The sequence below is a fragment of the Pelobates fuscus genome, chromosome 6 (assembly GCF_036172605.1).
Source record: "Pelobates fuscus isolate aPelFus1 chromosome 6, aPelFus1.pri, whole genome shotgun sequence".
Lineage (NCBI taxonomy): Eukaryota > Metazoa > Chordata > Amphibia > Anura > Pelobatidae > Pelobates > Pelobates fuscus.
The window spans coordinates 20,678,752-20,704,029 of NC_086322.1; the positions used below are offsets into that span (position 1 = coordinate 20,678,752).

At 43.8% G+C, this 25,278-nt stretch overlaps 1 protein-coding gene across 1 annotated transcript in view; it reads left to right on the forward strand.

The window, feature by feature from the left end:
• The first annotated feature begins 19,343 nt into the window (after positions 1–19,343).
• Positions 19,344–25,278, forward strand: part of ADISSP (adipose secreted signaling protein) — an 81,744-nt gene continuing 75,809 nt past the window's right edge. The window contains exon 1 of the mRNA XM_063459784.1: positions 19,344–19,427. The gene's annotated coding sequence lies outside the window, so the exon portion shown is untranslated. The remainder of the gene's footprint in view (positions 19,428–25,278) is intronic.

Sequence of the window (25,278 nt, forward strand, 5' to 3'; positions counted from 1 at the left end):
TTGTGTTACACATGCAGTATGACACTGAAAGATTGTCTGTGATGTTTGTTAGCAGCTGTAATGCAAACAAAGCCTTTGGTATGCACACCATGTGTTTTAATAAACGTGTCAGCTTAGCAGTAAGTATTGCAAGTTAGCATGCTTATCTCCCATGTTGGAATTAGTGTAGAACCCACTGATCCTGGGGTACTGTGAATGACGTAGCAATGGGTTTATCACAATGTGGCCGTTTGGTGTAACTGGATCCCCATATTTGTTTGCTGAGATAGAATGTAAGCTCGATTGAGCAGGGTCCTCTTCAACCTATTGTTCCTGTAAGTTTATTTGTAATTGTCCTATTTATAGTTAAATCCCCACCTCTCATAATATTGTAAAGCGCTACGGAATCTGTTGGCGCTATATAAATGGCAATAATAATAATAATAATAAGTAGCCTTGTATCAGTACAACTTTGTGTGTGTATGCTGTACCCAAATCTCTATTGTTAATATTTGTGGCATTGTCACAAATCTACTACCACAGAAAACTTCCATTTTCATCTCTTGCCTCCATTTCATATTTTCCCTTCAATCTCTTCCCTCTCTCTATTTCATCTCTCCATTTCCATCCCTTCACTCCCTCCCATTCTATCTCAGCCCCTCTCCCACCTTTTAATCTTTCCCTGTGCATTTCTTTCCATAGTTGCCAGCAGTCCTGATTAGGTCGGTACATGACAGGTGTATAGTCGCCATTTGGGCAGTCGGAATCCAGGACAAACCACCCCCATATCCTAACCCAATAACACACAGACACTAAGTAATATGGGGAAATTTGTCCACAGCTTTATTAACCAATAATTAATAATAATAATAATAATAATAATAATAATAATAACAATAATAAATTAACAGATAAACATGGGTCATTGCCCCCCATACTCCGCCCCCTCGCATCCTGTTCCTTCGGCTACCATACAAAAGGCAATGACCCCCATATAATAACACATATACATATTTATAACATACACCAACATTCCAAAGTGCCAACCATCCATTAACCACGGCAGGGGTATACCCGGATACCCCTGCCCCACCAGGTTTTGAGCCACCTCCAGGACTCGAAACCTCTCAACCACCGATGACCACAATCTGTTTATTCCACCTCACGTTCATCCAGGGGAGCCTATTTCCTCTCCTTCAGCTCCCCGTCCTGCCGCTGTGAAAGAAACGGGTTAAATAAACACATAACAAACAAAGGGAGGGTGGGAGGGACAAACTCAACCAGGTAGAAAGTTAGAATGACTCACCTAAAATGGCTGCTCATTTAAATAGCCAATCCCACTTACCCATAATTCCAACCCTTGCTTACTTCCTCCTAAGCCCGCCTCCTAACCCCTGTCAAGGCCTTTTTCCGCTTAGCTGCGCTCTAGCTACATGGGGCTACATGACAGGTGTATAGTCGCCATTTGGGCAGTCGGAATCCAGGACAAACCACCCCCATATCCTAACCCAATAACACACAGACACTAAGTAATATGGGGAAATTTGTCCACAGCTTTATTAACCAATAATTAATAATAATAATAATAATAATAATAACAATAATAAATTAACAGATAAACATGGGTCATTGCCCCCCATACTCCGCCCCCTCGCATCCTGTTCCTTCGGCTACCATACAAAAGGCAATGACCCCCATATAATAACACATATACATATTTATAACATACACCAACATTCCAAAGTGCCAACCATCCATTAACCACGGCAGGGGTATACCCGGATACCCCTGCCCCACCAGGTTCTGAGCCACCTCCAGGACTCGAAACCTCTCAACCACCGATGACCACAATCTGTTTATTCCACCTCACGTTCATCCAGGGGAGCCTATTTCCTCTCCTTCAGCTCCCCGTCCCGCCACAAGCTCAGACCTTGACCCCTTAAGCTGTCTGAGCTCTGCCACCCCGAAGAAACAGAGCCATCCGTATACCATCCTGCCAACCCAAGTTGAGCAGGTCCAAACCCACATCCGAGAGGTGAACACCATCCGAGCGGTAGTATCCTGGCAACCCTTCCTCCAACTCAAGGTGCCTTACCACCACACCCCCTACCTTCCGGACAAAGCTTGCCATCAAGCTATTCACTTTCTTTCTGCACCTATCCATAGCCACCGGATCCCGAGCGTGCCGCCACCGGCGCCTCGGGACAATCTCCGACCAGACCAACATGACCCCTGGAAGCAGGCCCCTCAACTTATTGATGTCCTGCTTCATCCACTTCACCATACGGCGTTGCGGCGTAAGGCCCAGGTCATTACCCCCAATATGTAGGACCAGTAAGTCTGGCTTGCATCCCGCCGCCAGCATCCCAAACAGTTTACCACAAACATCCCCCCAGCAAAAACCCCGATACCCAAACCAGCGAACTGCCAACTGGCCTCTCGGAAAACCCAGCTGCTGGCCTTGCGCTCGAGCTGCGGCCCTCCTCGCGGCCCAGAAGACAAACGAATGGCCCACGATCCATGCCTCACGCCCTGTGGGGGGAAAAAACAAATGATGAGGGAAGTCCGACAGAGACCCCCACCCCAGCCCAAACAACACAGTGAACCATTTCAGTACAGCCAGTTACAAGTCTATTATTCCCATTTCTTTTTTTTTTTATTTTGCATAAAACGGTCCCCAAGTCCATTACTCCAACAGACCTAACCATTACTCCAACAGACCCAACCGGACATACCGATTCCCACCTCCTGATCCGCTTCACCACCTCGTCCCCCAATCCCAACCGAGCTGCCTCCGTGGCTGCCCCAATACGGAACGAGTGCGTTCCAAATCGTTCAGCACGAAGCCCTAACTTGCCCAAGCCCAACCGAAAAACTTTCGTGAACTGGAACCGAGAGAGGGACGATCCGTCGGCATGCACCAACAAGGAACCCCCCATCGCTGGCCTCCGCGCCAGGTACTCTGCCGTAGCAGCCAACGGGCACAAAGCCGAGCCCGGCAAGGCCCCCAGTGCCACGTCCCGGCCCACGCCGCGGACGTCCGTTTTGGATCTGCCAAGGTGCACCACCACCTTCCCATCCAAGACACGAACCCCCGAAAATTGCAGGCCCCCCTGCTCCATCTTATTAGCGCTCACCAATTCCCCAATTCGGAATGCCCCAAAAAACGCCAAAATAAACGCCACCTTGAACAGCGAAGCCTCGAACCCATCGAAACAGATCTCAGGCAATAAACCCACCAAATCCCCCAGTAGCCGAACCGACACCGGGCGCCTGGTATCCGGCGACCTGCGTCCCTTGCGATAACCCTTCAGGGCTTGCCTGATGACGAAGGTCTTGGTAAAGTCCTCCTTCCCATGCCACCTAAACCAAAATGCCATCGCCGCCATGGACCTGTCTACCATGGCAGGCGACGCCCCTTTTGCCAGCAACTGACAGGTGTACCACAGGAAAGCATCCCGCAGGGCATCCCCGTCGTCCATGGCCAACCCGTCCAGCGACCGCTCCCACAAGCCCCAAACCTTACTGTACGAGGCCAAAGTGGCCGGTGCCAGAGAAGCCTTCACAAGTCCTCCAAGCAGGATGCTCCCAGCTGCCAAATCTCGTCCGGGCAAGCCTGCCCATCCTTCGATGCCCCCGGCGCCACCAGCCAGAATCGGGACCACTGAAAACGAGACAGAGCATCAGCCACCTCATTCAAATAACCGGGAACATGGCGCGCGCGAAAAACAACATTCCGAGACATACACAGCAATACCAGTAACCACCGGCCTCGAGGCCGCAGACTGACGATTCACCGCGTGAACCACTGCCATGTTATCCGAGAAAAAGACCACTTTCCGATCGCGCAGCCTGTCGCCCCACAGTGCCATCGCAACGACCAACGGGAACAACTCAAGGAAAGCCAAGTTGCGCATAAGAGGGCTCGAACCCCAAGAGTCCGGCCACCTCTCCGCACACCAGCAGCCACCAAAATATGCCCCAAAGCCCACGCTGCCCGATGCATCCGTGAAAAGCTCAAGCTCGGCCGACGACTGGCCCTCCTGTCGGAACAACACCGTCCCATTAAAGTCCCGCAAGAAGGCATCCCAAATGCCCAAATCCGCTCTCATGGCCGCCGACACCCGGATGAAATGGTGCGGGGACCGAACCCCCGCGGTAGCGGCCGACAAGCTGCGACTGAAGACCCTTCCCATTGGAATGACCCGACACGCAAAATTGAGCAGCCCAATCAAAGACTGGAGCTGCCGCAGAGTAACCTTGCGCGCCCCGGCCACAGCAGCCACCGCCCCTCGAAGCCTGTCCAGCTTATCCCGGGGCAGCCGACATTCGCCCAACCCAGAGTCAATCTCCAGACCCAGGAAACTCAGACACGTGGTCGGGCCTTCAGTTGTATCCGCCGCCAGCGGAACCCCGAAGTGGCCCGCCACCCACTCAACCGTCCGCAGCAGGCGCAGGCAATCCAAGGAATCAGCCGGCCCCACACACAGAAAATCATCCAGATAATGCACAATAAAACGATTCCCCGCTTCCACCCGTACCACCCATTCGAGAAAAGTGCTAAATTTCTCAAAATAGGAGCACGAAATGGAACAACCCATGGGCAGGCACAAGTCCACGAAGTAGGCCCCTTCGAAGAAACACCCCAGTAGGTGATGACAGTCCCGGTGGACCGGCAGCAGCCGAAACGTGGCCTCAATGTCCACTTTCGCCATCAGAGCCCCACGCCCGGCCCGCCGGACCAGATCGACCGCCCGGTCGAAAGATGCATATGACACCGAGCACAAGTCCTTATGAATACCGTCATTCACCAACTCCCCTTTCGGGTACGAGAGATGGTGAATGAGTCTAAATTTACCCGGCTCCTTCTTGGGAACCACCCCAAGTGGGGAAATCCGCAGGCCTTCCAGCGGAGGCACTGCGAACGGGCCCGCCATGCGGCCCAGCCCGACTTCTTTGCCCAGCTTCTCCCTAACCACGTCCGGGAAGTCAGCCACAGACTTCAGGTTGCGCAGCCTCCCCGATCCCCCCTCCCGCTCCTGAAACGGAATAAAAAACCCAGTCGCAAAACCCGCCAGGAGCACAGCGGCATCCACCCTGTTATCGTAGCGGCTTAGCTACGGCTCCATCGCGCTTAGCCTCACTGGGGTTGCACCCCCTCCCCCGGCCGCGACAGCCGCACCGGCGCCACCGGACTTACCCTTCTTGAAGCAGCGGTTGAGCCCATGAGCGCCTCCGCAGCCGGAGCACTCGTGCTTGAAACGACAGGTGGCCCCCCATTTGCATTGGCCCTCATTATAGAGCCAACATAAGCCCTTTGGTAAGGTGGCCGACGAGGCGGACTGCCCCCTAGCGCCGGCCGAGTTCTGAAAGGGCTGCGCCTTTTGCGCCATCATCAGCTTCATCCAGAGCGGCAGGTCCATTTGGTCCCACCGCATACCCGGGTTAGCTGCCAGCCGCTGCCTAAACTGCTCGTCATACCGCCACCACGCCAACCCCCCGTAAGTCCGGTACGCTTCCCAAATGCCATCCAAATAGCAAAACAGAGAGGAGCATAACCCCGGCGATTTCTCGCCGAGCACGCTAGCCAGCACACAAAAGGCCCTCAACCAATTACCAAAGGACTTCGGAATCTTGCGATACCGCTTCCTCTTCTCCTCCTCCTCCTTCTTCTCGTCCTTCTTATCCTCCTCTTTGAGGTCTATAAAGTCCTCTAATGGGAGGAGGGAGAAGATCTCACAGAACTCACCCTTCCATATCTTATCCTTTACGTCCTGTTTCAAATGAACCCCCAGCGGGCCCGCAAAAGATACATACGCGTGCTGTCTAGCCGCGTCGGGGATACCCCCAGCCAACTCAGCCCGCTCACTCCCAGTCTCCCCTACTTCCTGCGGCACCACCATGTCCCCGCCCGAACTAGGCCCTGTGGAATTCCCGACCCGAGAGCCCGTAGCCACAGCACCCGGAGCCCACACCTGACCAATGCCACTAGTGTCACCCCCCGCCCCCAATGAGTGGAGTAGTGCCTGAAGTGTGGTAACTAAAGCGCTAGAGTGTAGTGACCCACTGGACTCACCGGCCAAGCCCCCCGACACCGGAACGGTGGGGGCTGCAGTGCAGATCGCCCGACGTCCAGGAAGAGGAACTTCCGCTGCTGTCTCGCCGACCGGGGAGCCCACCCGGTGACCAGCCTGCGAGGAGGCAGAACGGCTCCGAGATCTAGGACATGGAGAAGAAGTCCTGGGTAGGGTGTAACGGACATCAATACCCCTCCCGTCACGACCCCGGGAGCGCCTGCTCTGCACCGAAGCCTCCCGCTGACCTCTACCACCACGTGGCACCCGGGAACCCCTGGGGCTAGGACTCCTCCCGTCTCTACCAGCAGGCCGCCCCTGCCGACCATACCTAGGGGCTGCCGCACCTTCCCTGCCGAGCTGTCCGAGGGGGAGCAGTGCCGACCCGACCTCCCCCGCGCATCCCGGGACCCCAGAGATCTAACGGGTGAGGGACTGCCGCTACTACTCCCAGAGCCCGGGCCCCCCCGCCGCCCAACCACTACGGAGGATCCCAGTCCCCGGCCTCCCCTATTCCTCTGCCTAACTGCCTCCGGAACCCCTTTTCCCGCCCCTACCGCCACCGCCCCCTTACCTTTTCCCCCATGCTTACCAGACCCCGTCGGCCCAGACCTACCCACCACCCCTTCGGGGGACCTGCTCTCTGACCTGGCCGCATCCCGAGAACCCCCCCCGCCCTTGGAACTCACTCCTTTCGAACCACATTTACGCTTAGGGGCCCCAGGACCCTCCCCCCTTACGACTATGGCCTGGACGCCCCCCACCGGCCTGTTCCCTCCCCCCTCCGTGGCAGAGCTCCCCCTAGCGACCTTCACACCAAGAGGGCCCCGGCCGGAGCCCTCTGCACTTGCCTGTTGCCTCGTAGGCCGGCCATGCGGTCTCCCGGATCCAGCCTCATCATCATCGTCACTCTCCGATGGGGGGAAGCCCTCCTAGACCTCCCCTCCGTGGGTCCCGCACCACCAGGGGGCCGCCCGGCCACCTCTGACCCGAAAGCAGCAGCGCCCCCGTCCACGACATCCTTCTGCCGCCGAGTGCTCTTCCGAGGCTCCGGCCGCACGCGGGGAGGCAAGGCCTCGACCACGCGGCTCCCGGGCCTGCTGCCGGTCGCAACCGAAACTCCACTGCTTCTGGGGACAACTTCACCGGGCCCCGCGCCCGGGCTTAGCCTCCCCGGGTGCCTCCGGGCCCGGACCGGTCTCCCGCCATCACCGTCCCGATCCGCCGCCTCCGCCAGGGCAGGGCCTAGCTGTGCCCGTAGCCAGTCCACACCCTGATGCCGTGCTGCCGACCTGATCCCCTCCAGCAAACGCTCCACGTCGTCCATTGGCCCTGCAGAGGAGACAAAAGAAATCCGACCAAGCAAGTCCGCGCACACCGAGGTGAACACAAACTCAACCAGGTAGAAAGTTAGAATGACTCACCTAAAATGGCTGCTCATTTAAATAGCCAATCCCACTTACCCATAATTCCAACCCTTGCTTACTTCCTCCTAAGCCCGCCTCCTAACCCCTGTCAAGGCCTTTTTCCGCTTAGCTGCGCTCTAGCTACATGGGGCTACAGTCCCATATTTTGGCTTATGGCCTCCTTTTGTGTGGCCGATTTGGATCCTGTGACTGTTGTTAAGTTGTAGTCTCAGCGTGACGAATTTTGCAAAGTTTTAGCTTTCATACAGAAATCACGGTATTTGTTTTATAACTTCAGATATTAGTTGAAACCGTAGACATTGGTGAACCTATTTTAAAGTTAGTTTTCCTTACTTGCACTGGGTGTGTAGAAATGATTGCATGTAAAGCAATTTCTAATATTTTCTATCTATTTAATATTGCGTTATGTACTCATATAGGGAATCAAAAGGAAGTATTATTTCTCCTTTAAAAAAAAAAATGATATGTAATATGTATGGGTGCACTTACACAGAAAGGGGGAATTATGGGGGAATGAGCGCATGGCAAAAACATGTTGCATCTCCAAAAATACTTGGTCCTTAATGGGGTTAATTATCGGTGTTTGTCCCTTCAATTGTCCTTATCTAAGATGGAGTTTGCGTTGCCTGTTTACTCGCGTGTCGCCATTGTGTTTGTTATGACTCCTTGACGGTCTCTAATGACAATGGCCATGAGCGACAAGAAATGTAAGTACATTGTAGTTATCCCTTCTTCCTGCTGTACAGTCTCGGATGAGTATTTTAAATGAAAAAAATAAAAACTATTTTAAAAATATAGATTTGCACAGTCTGGGAGTCACTATTTCTCCATTTAACCAGCTGTCACGAAAGTAAATACAATAATGTCTTTCCATCATCTCCTCCCTTCATTTATCTCATCGGACATTTTCATTTCCAGTTTTTCAGTTTTAATTTTCTTCTGATTAATCTTCCTAATTGTCTTCTTATTTTTATTAATATTTTGGAGTAATAATGTTACGTATGTATGAAATATTTCACTAGAGCTCTTCCTTACATGGATACATTTATACCCCAATAGTTAATCACAGCTTCTTCCTTCTATTTCCATTGTAGTCAGAAGGTGTGAATGCCGTCTGCAGGTTTGCACGTCTTGTGAGATTTGGCATCAGCATGCACACTGCTATTTCTGGGCACGTGAAGACACCGTTCAGAGCAGTCTATTTCCAGAGTTCTATTTTCAATACAGAAATACAGGGTATAAGAGTCAAACAAGTACAACCAGGGGAAAAAAAGTTCAGCTCATGAAAAATGGGGGCCAAAACAAAAGTGCTGTGTTTATAATTTTGTTCAGTGTACATTATGACACCACATCTTTGAATGATTTTAAACAATTCTATACACTTATATTTATTTGATTCCACGCCTGTAGTATTAACTCAACACCACAATGTATAATGAACTACAAATATGGTACATTAAAGTGGCATTGTCACAAATTATGTTATGCGTCTCACAGGGATAAAGGGGACACAGAGCTAACATTGAAATGTACGGTACCTAAATTTGGACAGGGGCTTTTCAGACCACAAAAGACCCGCTCCTATCAACATTACTGAGTTTAGTTAAAAAGCTAGCTATGTAGTACAGCATAGGAAGACGGGAATAGTAAGGATTATTACCAATGCTACGGAGAGGCAAATTCATGATACTCGAGTAGGTTACTTCATCAGAAATGAATGTCTTTCCCGCATACGGAGAACATGTAATATTTAGTCACCCGTGAGACCACGGCCTCTCAAAAGCATAAATACCCAGCAGGACATCGAGTCAGTACGTTTTATGTGAAAAATATTAATGAAAAGGCATCAAGGCTTCATTATACAAATGTGTTTTGACATGTGTGAGTTGTCTGATTGCTAATTACTGCTGATTGCTGGTTACAAATGTCAATACGATGGCAGAACAAACAGCAGGCAGATGGTGAAGGCTTCACGTAGTGATTGGTTTCATGGTTTGACACATTCTTCAACAACGAGGAAAAACTTAAAATGCTTTAAACCGTCATTGCAGTAGTGATATTTTTACTAGACCAGCTTATAAAAGAATGTATAAAATAAGGTAAAAACCTGGAGATAAAGACTAGAGGGCAGAGTAAATGAAATATCTCTGGAATGGAGTCAGGGTAGAGGTACAGGGAGCAGGACTGATATAGAGCAAACAGAGAGAGACCCTGGGGAGGGAGAGAATTGGTAAAGGGATTGAAACTGTGAGGTGGGACTTTGTGTATATTTGCATGTGTGAGTATTTGTATCTTATTGTGTGTGTGTGTGTGTGCTGCTAATTAGATAGGTGTGTATATTAATCTATGTTTGTGTGTGTTACTTGCTTGATGATAGTAATTGCTAGTTATTTTATTGTGTAGCTAGGTATGTGTGTGGATAATTAGGTGGGTGTGAGTGTTTAAAGAGACACCATCGTCACCAGAACTACAGCTTAATGTATAGTATGCAGCTTAATGTACAGTATACGGCTTATTGTACAGTATGCAGCTTAATGTACAGTATGCAGCTTAATGTATAATATACAGCTTAATGTATAATATACAGCTTAATGTATAGTATACAGCTTATTGTACAGTATGCAGCTTAATGTACAGTATGCAGCTTAATGTATAGTATACAGCTTAATGTATAATATACAGCTTAATGTACAGTATACAGCTTATTGTACAGTATGCAGCTTATTGTACAGTATGCAGCTTAATGTATAGTATACAGCTTAATGTATAATATACAGCCTAATGTATAGTATGCATCCTAATGTATAATATATAGCTTAATGTATAGTATGCATCTTAATGTACAGTATACTGCTTAATGTATAGTATACAGCTTAATGTATAGTATGCATCCTAATGTATAGTATATAGCTTAATGTATAGTATATAGCTTAATGTATAGTATGCATCTTAATGTACAGTATACTGCTTAATGTATAGTATACAGCTTAATGTATAGTATGCATCCTAATGTATAGTATATAGCTTAATGTATACTATACAGCTTAATGTATAGTATGCATCCTAATGTATAGTATATAGCTTAATGTATAGTATATAGCTTAATGTATAGTATGCATCTAAAAGTACAGTATACTGTTTAATGTATAGTATACAGCTTAATGTATAGTATGCATCCTAATGTATAGTATATAGCTTAATGTATGCTATACAGCTTAATGTATAGTATGCATCCTAATGTATAGTATACAGCTTAATCTATAGTATGCATCCTAATGTATAGTATATATCTTAATGTACAGTATACAGCTTAATGTATAGTATATAGCTTAATGTATAGTATACAGCTTAATGTATACTATACAGCTTAATGTATAGTATGCATCCTAATGTATAGTATATAGCTTAATGTATAGTATACAGCTTAATGTATAATATATAGCTTAATATATAGTATGCATCTTAATGTATAGTATACAGCTTAATGTATAGTATACAGCTTAATGTATAATATATAGCTTAATGTATAGTATGCATCTTAATGTACAGTATACAGCTTAATGAATAGTATATAGCTTAATGTATAATATACAGCTTAATGTACAGTATGCATCTTAATGTATAGTATTTATCTTAATGTATAGTATATAGCTTAATGAATAGTATACAGCTTAATGTATAATATATAGCTTGATGTACAGTATATAGCTTAATGTATAGTATATATCTTAATGTACAGTATATAGCTTAATGTATAGTATATATCTTAATGTATAGTATGCAGCTTAATGTATAGTATATAGCTTAATGTATAGTATATATCTTAATGTACAGTATATATCTTAATGTATAGTATGCAGCTTAATGTATAGTATTTATCTTAATGTATAGTATATAGCTTAATGTATAGTATTTATCTTAATGTATAGTATATAGCTTAATGAATAGTATACAGCTTAATGTATAATATATAGCTTGATGTACAGTATACAGCTTAATGTATAGTATATATCTTAATGTACAGTATATAGCTTAATGTATAGTATATATCTTAATGTACAGTATATAGCTTAATGTATAGTATATATCTTAATGTATAGTGTACAGCTTAATGAATAGTATATAGCTTAATGTACAGTATGCATCTTAATGTATAGTATTTATCTTAATGTATAGTATATAGCTTAATGAATAGTATACAGCTTAATGTATAATATATAGCTTAATGTACAGTATATAGCTTAATGTACAGTATATAGCTTAATGTATAATATATAGCTTAATGTACAGTATATAGCTTAATGTATAGTATATATCTTAATGTATAGTATACAGCTTCATGTATTGTATATAGCTTAATGTATAGTATATAGCTTAATGTACAATATACAGCTTAATGTATAGTATATATCTTAATGTATAATATATATCTTAATGTACAGTATACAGCTTAATATAGTTGTTCTGTTGTGTATAGTCAGTCCCTGCAGGCGTTTTAATGTAAACCTTTACCTTTCAGAGAAAATGCTGTGTTTACATGACTGTCTAGTAACACCTGTAGTGGCAGTCACACACACAGCCACTAGAGGTGCTTCCTGGTGCAGGGGCGCAATGTCTCCCCGCTCTGCATGGAGACACTGAATGTGTCCCCAGAGAGAAGCACTGATTCAATGTATTTATATGAGGAGATGCTGATTGGCGCAGCGCTGAGTTTTGCCAAGTATGCGTAATAGTCTCCCAATGCTTTCCTATGGGAAAACATTGGATTGGCAGAGATCGTCAAAACTGAAGCTTTAAACCATGGAGGTGGAGCGAGGCAGCTCGAGACTGGCACGGTAAGGGAGGAAAGGCGAGTAAAATCACCTTTTTAATAAAAGGAGACAGGGCCAGGTACACAAATAGTTACTTTACCACTGCACTGTCAGGAATGCATGTTTGTGTTCCTCACACTAGGGCAGGGATTCCCAAGAGGTAGATCCCCAGATGTTTTCAAGCTCCCATGATGCTTTGTCATTCTAAAGGCATGTTGTAGTTCGAAAACATCTGGGGATCTACTTTTTGAGCATCCCTGATCTAGAGTGTTCCTTTTATTATATATAGTTACATACTTACATAGCTGAAAAGAGACTTGCGTCCATCAAGTTCAGCCTTCCTCACATATGTTGTTGCTGTTGATTCAAAAGAAGGCAAAAAACCCAGTCTGAAGCGCTTCCAATTTTACCACAAACTAGGAAAAAATTCCTTCTTGACCCCAAGATAGCAGTCAGATATCTCCTTGGATCAAGAAGTTATTACCCCACTAATTAGAAATTATATCCCTGTATGTTATGTTTTTGGAAGTATTTATCCAATTGCAGTTTAAACATCTGTATGGACTCTGACAAAACCACCTCTTCAGGCTGAGAATTCCATATCCTTATTGCTCTTACTGTAAAAAAACCTTTTATTAGCCTTAGATAAAATCTCCTTTCTTTCAGCCTGAATGTGTGACCTTGTGTCCTATGTAGAGCCCTGCTTATGAATAGATTTCCAGATAATGCTTTGTACTGGCCCCAAATATATTTGTATAATGTTATCATATCCCCTCTGAGGAGCTGTTTTTTCCAAACTAAAGAGATTACATTTTTTTTTAACATCAACCTATTGTTCCTGTGTCACTGTGGAATTGTCTAATTTATTGTAAATCTGCCCCCTCCCCCCTTTCATAATATTGTAAAGCGCTGCGGAATTAGCTGGCGCTATAGAAATACCAATAATAATAACAATAAGTACGAGTTGCTATTAATTAAGCAATGCGGCATCAGGAGTTGGGGTTTGGAAATGGATCCATTTTATTCTTGTCAACCTTACTAATGTGACTCGTGTTTTGTATTTTCGTTTTTCTGTCCGGTGAAGATAATAATTCACAGTGCAGGGTCACTGTGTTATGTGCTGTTCTTTGACTGGATTCCCTATTGTATAATGAGGATTAAATCACAGATAAAGCATGTTACATGTCTGTATGTATAGCTTCCCTACAGATGTACAAAGGCTCTGCAATACATGCAGAATTCTGTATAGTTTACTATAGTTATTTAATCTGTATATCTTACGATAACAGATAGTGAGATCTCTGTAGCTTTGAACCCTCCAACCATAGTACACATTATAAAATACACATTTATCGACTCAGAGCAATAGAAGTAGAGGGAAGGCTGTTTTATTAGAGAGAAAACCTATTCTGCTATTAATTTTTCATGATTAATAGAATTTACAGCAATGTGTTGACTAGAGCAGTGGTTCTCTAGAAGTGACAGACACATCACAGTGAGCCACAAAAACTCGGACTTCAGGGCTGTAGTAGGCTGAATACAATTTTTTACATTTATTTTCAATAAGTGTCAGCATTACAAATGGAATTGCCATCTGGTAATTAATTAGAACTAACACGTCAATATGGCTAGAAGTATTCAAAGCTCTCTAATAAGACTTCAAGTAAATGTGACATTTAAAAGCTGCCTGCAAATGAAGGTAAATAAAAATAAATGTGCCTTTGAATCTGTTTCTTTCATTTAAGTGTGCCTTGGCCAAATACATCTTTAGTAGTGTGTGTGGAACTGCACTCATTCCCATAAATCTGAGCCAGGGTGCTTGCGGAACCGGAATCAAACACCAGATTTAAAAAAATTAGAAAAGTAATAGAGGTCCAAGCACTCCTTGGTTCAAGACAGGTACTTTATTAGAAACCACAACAGCAACGTTTCGACCCCAAAAGGTCTTTGTCCTGAATAGGCTCTAAACCGCGTGAGTGCTTCCTATTACAATTTTTTTTCGCCACTTGTTTCCACTGTATTACACTATATTCTGTTTCAATTATCCCCTCTAGTTATTTTCAACTACTTTTTCATCCCCTAACGTTTAGGGGTAAGTGTCATCATTTTTTAGCGCTACGCACTTTTCACTATTATAGAATGTGACGGCAGATAAGAACCATTCAGCCCATCTAGTCTGCCTAATTTTCTAAATACCCTATCTTATAGTTAGGATAGCTTTATGCCTATCCCATGCATGCTTAAACTCCTTCACTGTGTTAACCTCTACCACTTCAGCTGGAAGGCTATTCCATGCATCCACTACCCTCTCAGTAAAGTAATACTCCCTGATATTATTTTTAAACCTTTGCCCCTCTAATTTAAGACTATGTCCTCTTGTTGTGGTAGTTGTCCTTCTTTTAAATATGGTCTCCTCCTTTACTGTGCTGATTCCCTTTATGTATATAAATGTTTCTATCATATGCCCCCTGTCTCGTCTTTCCTCCAAGCTATACATGTTAAGAACCTTTAACCTTTACTGGTAAGTTTTATCCTGCAATCCATGAACCAGTTTAGTAGCCCTTCTCTGAACTCTCTCTAAAGTATCAATATCCTTCTGAAGATACGGTCTCCAGTACTGCGTACAATACTCCAAGTGAGGTCTCACCAGTGTACTGTACAATGGCATGAGCACTTCCCTCTTTCTACTGCTAATACCTCTCCCTATACAACCAAGCATTCTGCTAGAATTTCCTGCTGATCTATTACATTGTCTGCCTACCTTTAAGTCATCAGAAATAATCACCCCTAAATCCCTTTCCTCAGATGTTGAGGCTAGGACTCAAATATCTGTACTCTGCCCTTGGGTTTTTACGTCCAAGATGCATTATCTTGCATTTATCCACATTAAATGTCAGTTGCCACAACTCTGACCATTTTTCTAGTTGACCTAAATCATTTGCCATTTGGCTTATCCCTCCTGGAACATCAACCCTGTTACATATCTTAGTATCATCAGCAAAAAGACATACCTTACCATCAAGACCTTCTGCAATATCACTAATAAAAATATTAAAGAGAATGGGTCCAAGTACAGATCCCGGAGGTACCCCACTGGTGACAAGCCCAAGCTTCGAATATACTCCATTGACTACAACCCTCTGTTGCATGTCACTCAGTCACTGCCTTACCCATTCAACAACATTGGAATCCAAACTTAAAGATTGCAATTTATTGATAAGCCTTCTATGTGTCAAAAGCCTTACTGAAATCCAGGTAAGCAATGTCTGCTACATCACCCTGGTCTATTATTTTAGTTACCCAATCAAAAGAATCAATAAGATTAGTTTGGCATGATCTCCCTGAAGTAAACCCATGTTGTCTATGATCTTGAAATCCATGTTTTTTTAGATGTTCAACAATCCTATCCTTTAACATGGTTTCCATCACTTTCCCCACTACTGAAGTAAGGCTTACTGGCCTATAGTTGCCCGACTCCTCCCTACTACCTTTCTTGTGAATGGACACAACATTCGCTAGCTTCCAATCTTCTGGGACTACTCCTGTTAACAATGATTGGTTAAATAAATCTGTTAATGTTTTTGCTAGTACACCACTAAGCTCTTTTAATAACTTTGGGTGTATTCCATCAGGTCCCATTGACTTATTTGTCTTTACTTTTGACAGTTGAAATAGAACCTCTTCCTCTGTAAACTCACATGTAATAAATGACTAATTTGTCCTTTTTCCTAACTGATGTCCCTTTCCTTCATCTGTAAATACTGAACAAAAATATTCATTGAGGGAGTCAGCTAGACCTTTATCCTCTTCTACATACCTTCCTTCTTTTGCCCTGCTGCCATTAATAGCTTTTCCTGGGTGCCTGAGACTAAGGGGAACAAACGCTACCTAACAGCCAGGCGGAGCACCCCGTATTATGGCCACAGGAGCTCCCGAAAGTTGACTGGCAAAAGCACCAAACGCCCTGGAACTCTTTTGGGCATAGGAGTACGTGTGCTACCCGTCCAAACTTTCTGCATGGATCTGAGCGCTATTTGGAGAACTTGGGCGCTCAGATCAGGGCTATTTAACAATGCAGTGTTTGTGGGGTACCCTTGTTCGCAAATCATGTTTAGGCTTGATTTGAAGATTGTGCTTGTCCCATTCTAAATATGATAAAGATGAGGATTGATTATTAATCTGTGGGTTGGTATTAATGTCTCTTTTGGATATGATATTGGAACACAAGGCCTGTTCATATCAAAGGACTCCTTATCTAGGAGGGAATCAAGACATACGGCAGGTGAGAGAGTTGGTTTGTACTGAAACCAGACTTCAGGCCATTTAAGTGTGACTTAACACACCTTACAGAGTAGCTCTGTTGGGGTCCCAACTTCCAAGATGAACTTGGGTTATAGGCTCTGACCTCTCATGCAATCAAGTTAACCTTTTTGAGATTGACAGTGTCACCTCTGCCAGGCAGCCAGTTCACATATAATGTCACTACACAAGTGACATTAAATGGCAATATTGTATAGTGCAGCAATGAATTATGTACCCTTGCCGTGACACCTCCCCCACATGAGCGACGCAGTGGGAGAAGGCTCTCATGCCTTTCTTTCTTTGCCTTCCCACCCACTGCACTCATGTAGTAGCTCTAAGGCAGGCATAGGCAACCTTCGGCACTCCAGATGTTTGGGACTACACCTCCCATGATGCTTTGCCAGCATTATAGGTGTAAGAGCCTTATGGGTAATGTAGTCCATTACATATGGAGTGCCGAAGGTTGCCTATTCCTGCTCTAAGGGAAAGAAACCAATGAAGGAATCTGAGTTATATTTCGGCAAAGTGTGAGCTCAGATCCAAGCCAAGCGGTGATATTACTTTGGTGGGGTTCCGAAGTTATTAAAATGTACTTTTAGGGTGGTTGGAAAATTGTATGCTTTTCTGTACCTGGGAGATAATTGAGTTTGTACAGTTCCTGACTCAATTATCTCCCAAGCACAAGGGAATAGTTTGTGTGTAATTGTGTGGAGACCCCTGCTGGGGGTCTGTGTATAAATTGGTTGTACCATGTGGCAAATCCAGCCACTGTACATTGTCCTTTATGTATCTATATACTGTTCTGCATACGTGTATACACCTTTAAGAACCAAGCGCTTGTATTCTGTGTAAAATGGTTCAAGGGAATTATAGCGTTCGTATGCTGCAGGCATAAAAAAACACCAGCATACCTACAATCGTTTCACAAACGGTGAATTTCAACACCATTCGTGAAACGAACGATCTACCGAATGGAGACCACACACAGAAGGTTGTGTGGCTCCCATTAAGGATTGCAACATTGTTGCAATCGGTAATGAAGAGGATTCAGGGTGGCCGTCGTTCGGCGACCGACCACGCGGCGGTCGGCTATCTTGGATCCTTTGTTAGCCCAGCGGTATTTGGTCGTCGAGCGCCTGGAACTAAAATCGGCTACTCGGCGGCACGGATACCGCTGGACTTCCAAGCCGTTCGGGAGCCCCGGTCCTTCGGTAATGTGTTTCTATAGAGTCATTCGGTAGTTTGAAGGTAACTTAGAAAATATGTGTATTTCGTGCGGCGTTCGGTTATTTAAGCTGGGATCTGAGCGCCACTTTCACTAAATGTGCGCTCAGACCCCAGCTATCTACCGAACGTCCGTTCGTATAAATCTACCGAATAAAATGTAAGTTATGTATTTTTATATAGAATAGTGGTTCTGCTGCACGAGGGGATAATCCACTTAACTGCATATTATAGTGGGAGTGTCCCTCTCGTGCAGCAGTGTATTATGGGAAAAATGTCCAGGTTGTTAAGTTCCCCATGTAGTCCCCTACTGTACAACCCCTGTAATGGCAGTAGGGAAACCCCTTGCATGGGGAATCGCATAAATACTGTGGCCTGTGAATAAAGAACTCAGTTGACTCCCAGCCTATGTTTTGTCTAGTTCTTGGGAGGGAAGGATTCTTACTACGCTACCTGGAATATTGTATGTTGTACCTGCCTATGCTGATTATTGCCTGTGTTCCTGTCTACCAGCGGAGATCTTGTGGATTATACTACCTCTCCGCTACATACCATGTCCCATTGAAAACAGTACTCTTGTTTTACCCAATACGACTAATCTTGTCCACTATATTGGGGAATTTTACAAGGTTCCAGAGGGCTAGAATCACTATATGCTGCAGCTGAATCCAGGACCAGCGGAGGATTAGAGAAGTGGCGACCAAGGGACCCTAAGAGACCCTGCAACCTGTGACAAACGTGAACAATACATTTAAACACACTCCTGCAATCAAACGCAAACATTAAATACAAACACACCCCTGTATTAAAACACAGTAAATCTATACAAGCACCCCTTCAATCAAACACCAACGCTACACAATATACTATAGCACCAGTATATACCGCAGCGCTTTACAGATATAACAACCTAGAAATGGTTTTCACTTGGGGCGCTTTAGAAAAATATTGAAATGTTAAGGGCGCCTTGAACCTAGAAAGTTTGGGAACCATTTTTATACACTGTATTATTATTATTATAAACTGTATTATTATTATTATTATACGCTGCATTCATTTTATAAACTATATTATTATACACTGTATTAATATATTAATAAACTGTATTATTATTATACACTGTATTAATATATTAATAAGCTGTATTATTATTATACACCGTATTGATTTTATAAACTTTATTAATTTTATGAAGTGTTTTTTTGATGCCAGTCATGTTAACTCAGGCAAAGCGCCCGGTGCATTCTGGGTAATGGAATTACAGTCCCAGCAGCCTCAAAGTAGTTACCCTACAGCCCACATACATTATATGACGTCACATCCCTCCAGCCAATGGTAAACATGCTGGTAAAATATGCTGCGAGGGCTGGGCATAGGAATGTCACTGTGAGTGAGCAGCAGCCAATGAGAGCACGCAGGCATGGTGGGTTTGTCCCCATGAACTCAGTGACCAATGGAGAGTGATTTGACGGTGAGTGGGCGTGGTCAGAAGGCGGCGGTTGGTGTGTAGAGAGGTAGACGCTGTGTGTAGTTCAGTCTGAGCCCGGGACGCGCTGCGGGCAGTACAGAGGGAGTATCCGCGCTGTCTGGAGAACATCACATTCTGACAGGTGAGATACGGGCCCCTGGTGACGCTGTGTACATTAACTCTGTATTATAATGTCAGTCTATGGCTTTCCCGGCAATAACACCATCCCTGCACCGGGTAACCCCATGCAAACCGACACAGGGATCTGAAACCAACTGTTTACAGTCTGAGCTCCATAAAGAAACTGCAGGAAATGTAAATCATGGCTACCTACCTAGCTGGGTGTCACATCAGCCCTGGGTACCTACCTAGCTGGGTGTCACATCAGCCCTGGCTACCTACCTAGCTGGGTGTCACATCAGCCCTGGGTACCTACCTAGCTGGGTGTCACATCAGCCCTGGCTACCTACCTAGCTGGGTGTCACATCAGCCCTGGCTACCTACCTAACTGGGTATCTTATCAGCCCTGGCTACCTACCTAGCTGGGTGTCACATCAGCCCTGGCTACCTACCTAGCTGGGTGTCACATCAGCTCTGGCTACCTACCTAGCTGGGTGTCACATCAGCCCCGGCTACCTACCTAGCTGGGTGTCACATCAGCCCTGGCTACCTACCTAACTGGGTGTCACATCAGCCCTGGCTACCTACCTAACTGGGTGTCACATCAGCCCTGGCTACCTACCTACCTAACTGGGTGTCACATCAGCCCTGGCTACCTACCTAACTGGGTATCACATCAGCCCTGGCTACCTACCTAACTGGGTATCACATCAGCCCTGGCTACCTACCTAACTGGGTATCACATCAGCCCTGGCTACCTACCTAGCTGGGTGTCACATTAGCCCTGGCTACCTACCTAGCTGGGTGTCACATCAGCCCTGGGTACCTACCTAGCTGGGTGTCACATCAGCCCTGGCTACCTACCTAGCTGGGTGTCACATCAGCCCTGGCTACTTACCTAGCTGGGTGTCACATCAGCCCTGGCTACCTACCTAGCTGGGTATCTTATTAGTTCTTGGTACCTACCTACCTAACTGGATGTTATATAATGTATAGTGTTAGATATCATTCCTGGGTACCTACCTAGCTGTGGATAATATATAGAGTGTGTGATATTATTCATGAGTACATTCCTGTGGGAAATATAATAAGATGATAAAATATATTGTGTTACAGTAGTCATGGTACCTACCTGTGGGTAATGTATAGTGTGTGATATCAGCCCTGGGTACCTACCTAGCTGCGTGTAATATATATGTATGTATGTCTCAGTGATCCTGCAAGGTGTAGTCACTTTTTATAGCAGTATTGTGCATTTAGAGATGTTTGTAGTATAATATTACACTTATCTAGTCATTGGGTCTGTATTGAGACAGTATATTATTACATGTTATCTAGTCATTGGGTCTGTATTGAGACAGTATATTATAACATGTTATCTAGTCATTGGGTCTGTATTGAGACAGTATATTATTACATGTTATCTAGTCATTGGGTCTGTATTGAGACAGTATATTACATGTTATCTAGTCATCGGGTCTGTATTGAGACAATATATTATTACATGTTATCTAGTCATCGGGTCTGTATTGAGACAATATATTATTACATGTTATCTAGTCATCGGGTCTGTATTGAGACAATATATTATTACATGTTATCTAGTCATTGGGTCTGTATTGAGACAGTATATTATTACATGTTATCTAGTCATTGGGTCTGTATTGAGACAGTATATTATTACATGTTATCTAGTCATTGGGTCTGTATTGAGACAGTATATTATTACACGTTATCTAGTCATTGGGTCTGTATTGAGACAGTATATTATTACACGTTATCTAGTCATTGGGTCTGTATTGAGACAGTATATTATTACATGTTATCTAGTCATTGGGTCTGTATTGAGACAGTATATTATTACATGTTATCTAGTCATTGGGTCTGTATTGAGACAGTATATTATTACACGTTATCTAGTCATTGGGTCTGTATTGAGACAGTATATTATTACACGTTATCTAGTCATTGGGTCTGTATTGAGACAGTATATTATTACATGTTATCTAGTCATTGGGTCTGTATTGAGACAGTATATTATTACATGTTATCTAGTCATTGGGTCTGTATTGAGACAGTATATTATTACATGTTATCTAGTCATTGGGTCTGTATTGAGACAGTATATTATTACATGTTATCTAGTCATTGGGTCTGTATTGAGACAGTATATTATTACACGTTATCTAGTCATTGGGTCTGTATTGAGACAGTATATTATTACACGTTATCTAGTCATTGGGTCTGTATTGAGACAGTATATTATTACATGTTATCTAGTCATTGGGTCTGTATTGAGACAGTATATTATTACATGTTATCTAGTCATTGGGTCTGTATTGAGACAGTATATTATTACATGTTATCTAGTCATCGGGTCTGTAATGAGACAATATATTATTACATGTTATCTAGTCATCGGGTCTGTAATGAGACAATATATTATTACATGTTATCTAGTCATTGGGTCTGTATTGAGACAATATATTACATGTTATCTAGTCATTGGGTTTGTATTGAGACAGGACTTTATATTATTACATGTTATCCAGTCATTGGGTCTGTATATTGAGACAGGACTTTATATTATTACATGTTATCTAGTCATTGTGTCTGTATTGAGACCGTACTTTATATTATTACATGTTATCCCATCATTGTGTCTGTATTGAGACAGTACTTTATATTATTACATGGTATCTGATTATTGTCTATGTATTAGGCAGTGCGTTGTATTATTACTTGGGATCTAGTTATTGGACAGTGCTCTGTATTATTACATGGGATCTAGTTATTGGACAGTGCTCTGTATTATTACATGGGATCAAGTTATTGGACAGTGCTCTGTATTATTACATGGGACCTAGTTATCGGACAGTGCTCTGTATTACATGGGATCTAGTTATCGGACAGTGCTTTGTATTACATGGGATCTAGTTATTGGACAGTGCTTTGTATTTTTACATGGGATCTAGTTATTGGACAGTGCTCTGTATTATTACATGGGACCTAGTTATCGGACAGTGCTCTGTATTACATGGGATCTAGTTATCGGACAGTGCTTTGTATTACATGGGATCTAGTTATTGGACAGTGCTTTGTATTTTTACATGGGATCTAGTTATTGGACAGTGCTTTGTATTATTACATGGGATCTAGTTATTGGACAGTGCTCTGTATTATTACATGGGATCTAGTTATTGGACAGTGCTTTGTATTATTACATGGGATTAGTTATTGGACAGTGCCGTATTATTACATGGGATCTAGTTATTGGACAGTGCTCTGTATTATTACATGGGATCTAGTTATTGGACAGTGCTTTGTATTATTACATGGGATCTAGTTATTTTCTATGTATAAAACAGTGCTTTGTATTCCCATTTGAATGTTTGTGTATCGGATGTGATCTTCTCAGCACTCATGTCCTCTTTACTGAAGGTTTTGTATATGGCGATGGGTTTATTAATGTCTAAGTGACTGTAATAGGCGTCCTTTAAACTATGTATATGTCTGATGCTTCAGTGTGTTCTTTGAGCTTTATTATAGAGCAGGAAGCTGCTTATCGAACAGACATCACTACACCCTGTTCCAAATTATTATGCAAATTATATTTTTCTCATTTACCTAAATAATTGATGTAAATGACAGTCAGCATAATTCTCATGTTATAAACTATTAAGAGTACAATTCAAATTTTATTGAACAAACCTCCTAATGATAACAGTAATTTTTTTTTTAAACATAAACGTACAATGCACTGTTCCAAATTATTACGCACAGTAAGTTGCAAAACACTCTATAGGTTGTAAAGAACTGAAAATTGTCATTTGTTGTGTTTGCAACATATTTACTGAAATCAAAAGCTATTTCAATCAAATTTATAACAACATTTTAACTTTTTAAACATTTTAACAGGCCACGTTACATTTTAACATAGGGCCCCTTATTTGATAGCAGCTTCACAAGTCTTGCATCCATTGAACTTGTGAGTTTTTGGACAGTTTCTGCTTGAATTTGTTTGCAAGATGTCAGAATAGCCTCCCAGAGCTGCTGTTTGGATGTAAACTGCCTCCCACCCTCATAGAGCTTTTGCTTGAGGATGCTCTAAAGGGTCTCAATAGGATTGAGGTCAGGGGAGGATGGAGACCACACCATGACTTTCTCTCCTTTTCTCACCATAGCAGCCATTGATGCAGAGGTATTCTTTGCAGCATGAGATGGTGCATTGTCATGCATGAAGATTATTTTATTACGGAAAGCATAGTTCTTCCTTCTGTACCAGGGAAGAAAGTGGTCAGTCAGAAACTCCACATACTTTGCAGAGGTCATCTTTACACCTTCGGGGACCCTAAAGGGGCCGACCAGCTCTCTTCCCATGATTCCGGCACAAAACATGACTCCACCACCGCCTTGCTGACGTCTCAGCCTTGTTGTAACAGGGTGGCTGTCCACCAACCATCCACTACTCCATCCAGACCATCCAGGGATGAACAGCAGTCATGAGTGAAGAGGACTGTTTGAAAATTAGTCTTCATGTATTTTTCTGCCCAATGCAGCCGTTTCTGCTTGAGAGCTTTGGTTAGTGGTGGCCGAATAGAAGGTTTATGCACAGTTGCAAGACTCTGGACTCTACACCTTGATGTCCGTGGCACTCCAGAGGCACCAAATTACTGTGACATCAAGTGATGAATTAATATTGTAAAGTGCTACGGAATCTGTTGGCGCTATATAAATGGCAATAATAATATTTAAACCTTGAAGTAAACCTGTTATGTCAGGTTAATGTTAAAACCTTTTTATTCCATACGGACAGGGGGGCAGGCTATATTTTGTTGCAAGGTTCTAGATAGACATTTGAGGTCGCTGACAATTGCACAGTCTCCATTAATGTCACTGATGCATTTTCAGTCCATCTGCTGAATCCTTAGAGCAAATAGATGGCAAGTTACATCAGTTGTACCTTTTCCCTTTTATTTTTTTGTAAATACGTTCTTTATTCATGGTAACAAGGTTGAGCAATAACCATGGGACTCGCAGGTCCTCATTAGCACGATAATCATATAACATGTACAACCTGTGCGGTAACAGAGTTATGCAACAATGGGTGTGTGTCCGAGCCTGCTTGACTTTCACTTAGTCTGATACATGAAGGTTCTGTAACTAGTATAATTGCCATACGTGCGTTTAGCGAATGCACCCTTTGTCAGGGGTGAGCAGTTTCAAGACTCTCATTTCTATCAGAGCTGAATTTCTCCCATGCCTCCCAATTCACCTGTGCAAAAGTGGTGTTTCCCCCTTTGTCTATCTCCTCTCTCTTTCTACCCTCTTCTCTCTAGTTGCCCTTCACTCCTTATCCCCACCCACCTTTCCCCCCTCCCTATGTGAATGCAAATGCTCATACGGGTTCACAGGCCCATAAAGTTGACTGACACGTTGGTCCCGTGTATCGTAAGTTAATTTAACTTTTGTAAAGACAGTGCTCCTGGTAGATGAGTTTAGTCATTTCTTTACGTAGCTGGCTATTCCTCGTTTTGCTAGAGTTGTGTGTTCTATCGTTAGTGCAGCTTGTGAGTGTGGAGCGCATTAGTACTTTGCATCGCGTGTGTATCCGCTTGAGGTTGGTTTCTCAGTGTTCGTACTCAACCCTACAATCTATCCTTAGCTACTGTCCATGGGAGTGTCCTGTCATGTATCTATGAAGTTGGGAGTGGGTGGAGCAGGATGGCTTCCTTAGTCGTTCGGGGGTCTGTTGCGTTTGGGTCACTGGGATATGTCTCGAGTCGAGCTTGTCTCCGTACCCTTGCTCTATGTCTGGTGTGTTTCCAGTTGTGGCGTCTGAGTGTTCGTATCGTCTCGATTTTTTTTACCAT